Here is a 6,000-nt window from a genome sequence, read left to right on the forward strand (position 1 = left end):
AGGACGTTCGACCTTACCTCGGCAGGGAGACCAAACTTCCTAAGCCTAGTAGGAGAATAAGGCGAGCAGACTTGTCCGGAGTCCGAGTGTAAGTCTCGGCAGGACGTTCGACCTTACCTCGGCAGGGAGACCAAGCTTCCTAAGCCTAGTAGGAGTTAGGCGAGGGGACTTGGCCAGAGTTCGAGTGTAAGGCTCGGCAGGACGTTTGACCTTACCTCGGCAGGGAGACCAAGCTTCCTAAGCCTAGTAGGAGTCAGGCAAAGGGACTTGGCAGGGGTTTCTGTGTAAGGCTCGGCAGGATGTTCGACCTTACCTCGGCAGGGAGACCAAGCTTTCTAAGCCTAGTAGGAGAGTCACGCGAGGGGACTAGGCAGGAGTTTGAGTGTAAGGCTCGGCAGGACGTTCGACCTTACCTCGGCAGGGAGACCAAACTTCCTAAGCCTAGTAGGAGAGTCAGGCGAGGGGACTTGTCCGGACTTCGAGTGTAAGTCTCGGCAGGACGTTCGACCTTACTTCGGCAGGGAGACCAAGCTTCCTAAGCCTAGTAGGAGAGTCAGGAGAGGGGACTTGGCCGGAGTTCGAGTGTAAGACTCGGCAGGACATTCGACCTTACCTTGGCAGGGAGACCAAGCTTCCTAAGCCGAGTAGGAGTCAGGCAAAGGGACTTGGCAGGGGTTTCTGTGTAAGGCTCGGCAGGACGTTCGACCTTTCCTCGGCAGAGAGACCAAGCTTTCTAAGCCTAGTAGGACAGTCACGCGAGGGGACTTGGCCGGATTTCGAGTGTAAGGCTCGGCAGGACGTTCGACCTTACCTCGGCAGGGAGACCAAGCTTCCTAAGCCTAGTAGGAGAGTCAGGCGAGGGGACTTGTCCGGAGCTCGAGTGTAAGTCTCAGCAGGACGTTCGACCTTACTTCGGCAGGGAGACCAAGCTTCTAAGCCGAGTAGGAGTCAGGCAAGAGGACTTGGCCGAAGTTTGAAAGTGAGGCTCGGCAGGGCGTTCGATCTTACCTCGGTAGGGTGATCAAGCTTCCTAAGCCTAGTAGAGTAGTCAGGCGAGGGGACTTGGTCGAAGTTCGAGTGTAAGGCTCGGCAGGACATTCAACCTTACCTCGGCAGGGAGACCAAGCTTCCTAAGCCTAGTAGGAGTCAGGCGAGGGGACTTGTCAGGAGTTTGAGTGTAAGGCTCAGCAGGACGTTCGACCTTACCTCAGCAGGGTGACCAAGCATCCTAAGCCTAGTAGGAGAGTCAGGTGAGGGGACTTGGCCAGAGTTCGAGTGTAAGGCTCGGAAGGACGTTCGGCCTTACCTCGGCAGGGAGACCAAGCTTCCTAAGCCTAATAGGAGAGTCAGGCGAGGGGACTTGGCCGGAGTTCGAGTGTAAGGCTCGGCAGGACGTTCGACCTTACCTCGGCAGAGAGACCAAGCTTCCTAAGTCTAGTAGGAGAGTCAGGCGAGGGGACATGGCCGGAGTTCGAGTGTAAGTCTTGGCAGGACGTTCGACCTTACCTCGGCAGGGAGACCAAGCTTTCTAAGCCTAGTAGGACAGTCACGCGAGGGGACTTGGCCGGAGTTCGAGTGTAAGGCTCGGCAGGACGTTCGACCTTACCTCGGCAGGGAGACCAAACTTCCTAAGCCTAGTAGGAGAATAAGGCGAGCAGACTTGTCCGGAGTCCGAGTGTAAGTCTCGGCAGGACGTTCGATCTTACCTCGGTCGCTTGACCAAGATTCCTAAGCCTAGTAGAGAAGTCAGGCGAGGGGACTTGGTCGAAGTTCGTGTGTAAGGCTCGGCAGGACATTCAACCTTACCTCGGCAGGGAGACCAAGCTTCCTAAGCCTAGTAGGAGTCAGGCGAGGGTACTTGTCAGGAGTTTGAGTGTAAGGCTCAACAGGACGTTCGACCATACCTCAGCAAGGAGACCAAGCATCCTAAGCCTAGTAGGAGAGTCAGGTGAGGGGACTTGGCCGGGGTTTGAGTGTAAGGCTCGGCAGGACGTTTGACCTTACGTCGGCAGGGAGACCAAGCTTCCTAAGCCTAATAGGAGAGTCAGGCGAGGGGACTTGGCCGGAGTTCGAGTGTAAGGCTCGGCAGGACGTTCGACCTTACCTCGGCAGAGAGACCAAACTTCCTAAGTCTAGTAGGAGAGTCAGGCGAGGGGACATGGCCGGAGTTCGAGTGTAAGTCTTGGCAGGACGTTCGACCTTACCTTGGCAGGGAGACCAAGCTTCCTAAGCCGAGTAGGAGTCAGGCAAAGGGACTTGGCAGGGGTTTCTGTGTAAGGCTCGGCAGGACGTTCGACCTTACCTCGGCAGGGAGACCAAGCTTTCTAAGCCTAGTAGGACAGTCACGCGAGGGGACTTGGCCGGATTTCGAGTGTAAGGCTCGGCAGGACGTTCGACCTTACCTCGGCAGGGAGACCAAGCTTCCTAAGCCTAGTAGGAGAGTCAGGCGAGGGGACTTGTCCGGAGCTCGAGTGTAAGTCTCAGCAGGACGTTCGACCTTACTTCGGCAGGGAGACCAAGCTTCTAAGCCGAGTAGGAGTCAGGCAAGAGGACTTGGCCGAAGTTTGAAAGTGAGGCTCGGCAGGGCGTTCGATCTTACCTCGGTAGGGTGATCAAGCTTCCTAAGCCTAGTAGAGTAGTCAGGCGAGGGGAATTGGTCGAAGTTCGAGTGTAAGGCTCGGCAGGACATTCAACCTTACCTCGGCAGGGAGACCAAGCTTCCTAAGCCTAGTAGGAGTCAGGCGAGGGGACTTGTCAGGAGTTTGAGTGTAAGGCTCAGAAGGACGTTCGACCTTACCTCAGCAGGGTGACCAAGCATCCTAAGCCTAGTAGGAGAGTCAGGTGAGGGGACTTGGCCAGAGTTCGAGTGTAAGGCTCGGAAGGACGTTCGGCCTTACCTCGGCAGGGAGACCAAGCTTCCTAAGCCTAATAGGAGAGTCAGGCGAGGGGACTTGGCCGGAGTTCGAGTGTAAGGCTCGGCAGGACGTTCGACCTTACCTCGGCAGAGAGACCAAGCTTCCTAAGTCTAGTAGGAGAGTCAGGCGAGGGGACATGGCCGGAGTTCGAGTGTAAGTCTTGGCAGGACGTTCGACCTTACCTCGGCAGGGAGACCAAGCTTTCTAAGCCTAGTAGGACAGTCACGCGAGGGGACTTGGCCGGAGTTCGAGTGTAAGGCTCGGCAGGACGTTCGACCTTACCTCGGCAGGGAGACCAAACTTCCTAAGCCTAGTAGGAGAATAAGGCGAGCAGACTTGTCCGGAGTCCGAGTGTAAGTCTCGGCAGGACGTTCGACCTTACCTCGGCAGGGAGACCAAGCTTCCTAAGCCTAATAGGAGAGTCAGGCGAGGGGACTTGGCCGGAGTTCGAGTGTAAGGCTCGGCAGGACGTTCGACCTTACCTCGGCAGAGAGACCAAACTTCCTAAGTCTAGTAGGAGAGTCAGGCGAGGGGACATGGCCGGAGTTCGAGTGTAAGTCTTGGCAGGACGTTCGACCTTACCTTGGCAGGGAGACCAAGCTTCCTAAGCCGAGTAGGAGTCAGGCAAAGGGACTTGGCAGGGGTTTCTGTGTAAGGCTCGGCAGGACGTTCGACCTTACCTCGGCAGGGAGACCAAGCTTTCTAAGCCTAGTAGGACAGTCACGCGAGGGGACTTGGCCGGATTTCGAGTGTAAGGCTCGGCAGGACATTCGACCTTACCTCGGCAGGGAGACCAAGCTTCCTAAGCCTAGTAGGAGAGTCAGGCGAGGGGACTTGTCCGGAGCTCGAGTGTAAGTCTCAGCAGGACGTTCGACCTTACTTCGGCAGGGAGACCAAGCTTCTAAGCCGAGTAGGAGTCAGGCAAGAGGACTTGGCCGAAGTTTGAAAGTGAGGCTCGGCAGGGCGTTCGATCTTACCTCGGTAGGGTGATCAAGCTTCCTAAGCCTAGTAGAGTAGTCAGGCGAGGGGACTTGGTCGAAGTTCGAGTGTAAGGCTCGGCAGGACATTCAACCTTACCTCGGCAGGGAGACCAAGCTTCCTAAGCCTAGTAGGAGTCAGGCGAGGGGACTTGTCAGGAGTTTGAGTGTAAGGCTCAGAAGGACGTTCGACCTTACCTCAGCAGGGTGACCAAGCATCCTAAGCCTAGTAGGAGAGTCAGGTGAGGGGACTTGGCCAGAGTTCGAGTGTAAGGCTCGGAAGGACGTTCGGCCTTACCTCGGCAGGGAGACCAAGCTTCCTAAGCCTAATAGGAGAGTCAGGCGAGGGGACTTGGCCGGAGTTCGAGTGTAAGGCTCGGCAGGACGTTCGACCTTACCTCGGCAGAGAGACCAAGCTTCCTAAGTCTAGTAGGAGAGTCAGGCGAGGGGACATGGCCGGAGTTCGAGTGTAAGTCTTGGCAGGACGTTCGACCTTACCTCGGCAGGGAGACCAAGCTTTCTAAGCCTAGTAGGACAGTCACGCGAGGGGACTTGGCCGGAGTTCGAGTGTAAGGCTCGGCAGGACGTTCGACCTTACCTCGGCAGGGAGACCAAACTTCCTAAGCCTAGTAGGAGAATAAGGCGAGCAGACTTGTCCGGAGTCCGAGTGTAAGTCTCGGCAGGACGTTCGACCTTACCTCGGCAGGGAGACCAAGCTTCCTAAGCCTAGTAGGAGTTAGGCGAGGGGACTTGGCCGGAGTTCGAGTGTAAGGCTCGGCAGGACGTTTGACCTTACCTCGGCAGGGAGACCAAGCTTCCTAAGCCTAGTAGGAGAGTCAGGCGAGGGGACTTGGCCGGAGTTCGAGTGTAAGTCTTGGCAGGACGTTCGACCTTACCTTGGCAGGGAGACCAAGCTTCCTAAGCAGAGTAGGAGTCAGGCAAAGGGACTTGGCAGGGGTTTCTGTGTAAGGCTCGGCAGGACGTTCGACCTTACCTCGGCAGGGAGACCAAGCTTTCTAAGCCTAGTAGGAGAGTCACGCGAGGGGACTAGGCAGGAGTTCGAGTGTAAGGCTCGGCAGGACGTTCGACCTTACCTCGGCAGGGAGACCAAACTTCCTAAGCCTAGTAGCAGAGTCAGGCGAGGGGACTTGTCCGGACTTCGAGTGTAAGTCTCGGCAGGACGTTCGACCTTACTTCGGCAGGGAGACCAAGCTTCCTAAGCCTAGTAGGAGAGTCAGGAGAGGGGACTTGGCCGGAGTTCGAGTGTAAGACTCGGCAGGACATTCGACCTTACCTTGGCAGGGAGACCAAGCTTCCTAAGCCGAGTAGGAGTCAGGCAAAGGGACTTGGCAGGGGTTTCTGTGTAAGGCTCGGCAGGACGTTCGACCTTTCCTCGGCAGGGAGACCAAGCATCCTAAGCCTAGTAGGACAGTCACGCGAGGGGACTTGGCTGGAGTTCGAGTGTAAGGCTCGGCAGGACGTTCGACCTTACCTCGGCAGGGAGACCAAGCTTCCTAAGCCTAGTAGGAGAGTCAGGCGAGGGGACTTGGCCGGAGTTCGAGTGTAAGGCTCGGCAGGGAGACCAAGCTTCCTAAGCCTAGTAGGAGAGTCAGGCGAGGGGACTTGGCCGGAGTTCGAGTGTAAGACTCGGCAGGACATTCGACCTTACCTCGGCAGAGAGACCAAGCTTCCTAAGTCTAGTAGGAGAGTCAGGCGAGGGGACATGGCCGGAGTTCGAGTGTAAGTCTTGGCAGGACGTTCGACCTTACCTTGACAGGGAGACAAGGCTTCCTAAGCCGAGTAGGAGTCAGGCAAAGGGACTTGGCAGGGGTTTCAGTGTAAGGCTCGGCAGGACGTTCGACCTTACCTCGGCAGGGAGACCAAGCTTTCTAAGCCTAGTAGGAGAGTCACGCGAGGGGACTTGGCCGGAGTTCGAGTGTAAGGCTCGGCAGGACGTTCGACCTTACCTCAGCAGAGAGACCAAGCTTCCTAAGTCTAGTAGGAGAGTCAGGCGAGGGGACATGGCCGGAGTTCGAGTGTAAGTCTTGGCAGGACGTTCGACCTTACCTCGGCAGGGAGACCAAGCTTTCTAAGCCTAGTAGGACAGT

The sequence above is a fragment of the Lonchura striata genome, chromosome W (assembly GCF_050655825.1).
Source record: "Lonchura striata isolate lonStrDom1 chromosome W, ASM5065582v1, whole genome shotgun sequence".
Taxonomy (NCBI): domain Eukaryota; kingdom Metazoa; phylum Chordata; class Aves; order Passeriformes; family Estrildidae; genus Lonchura; species Lonchura striata.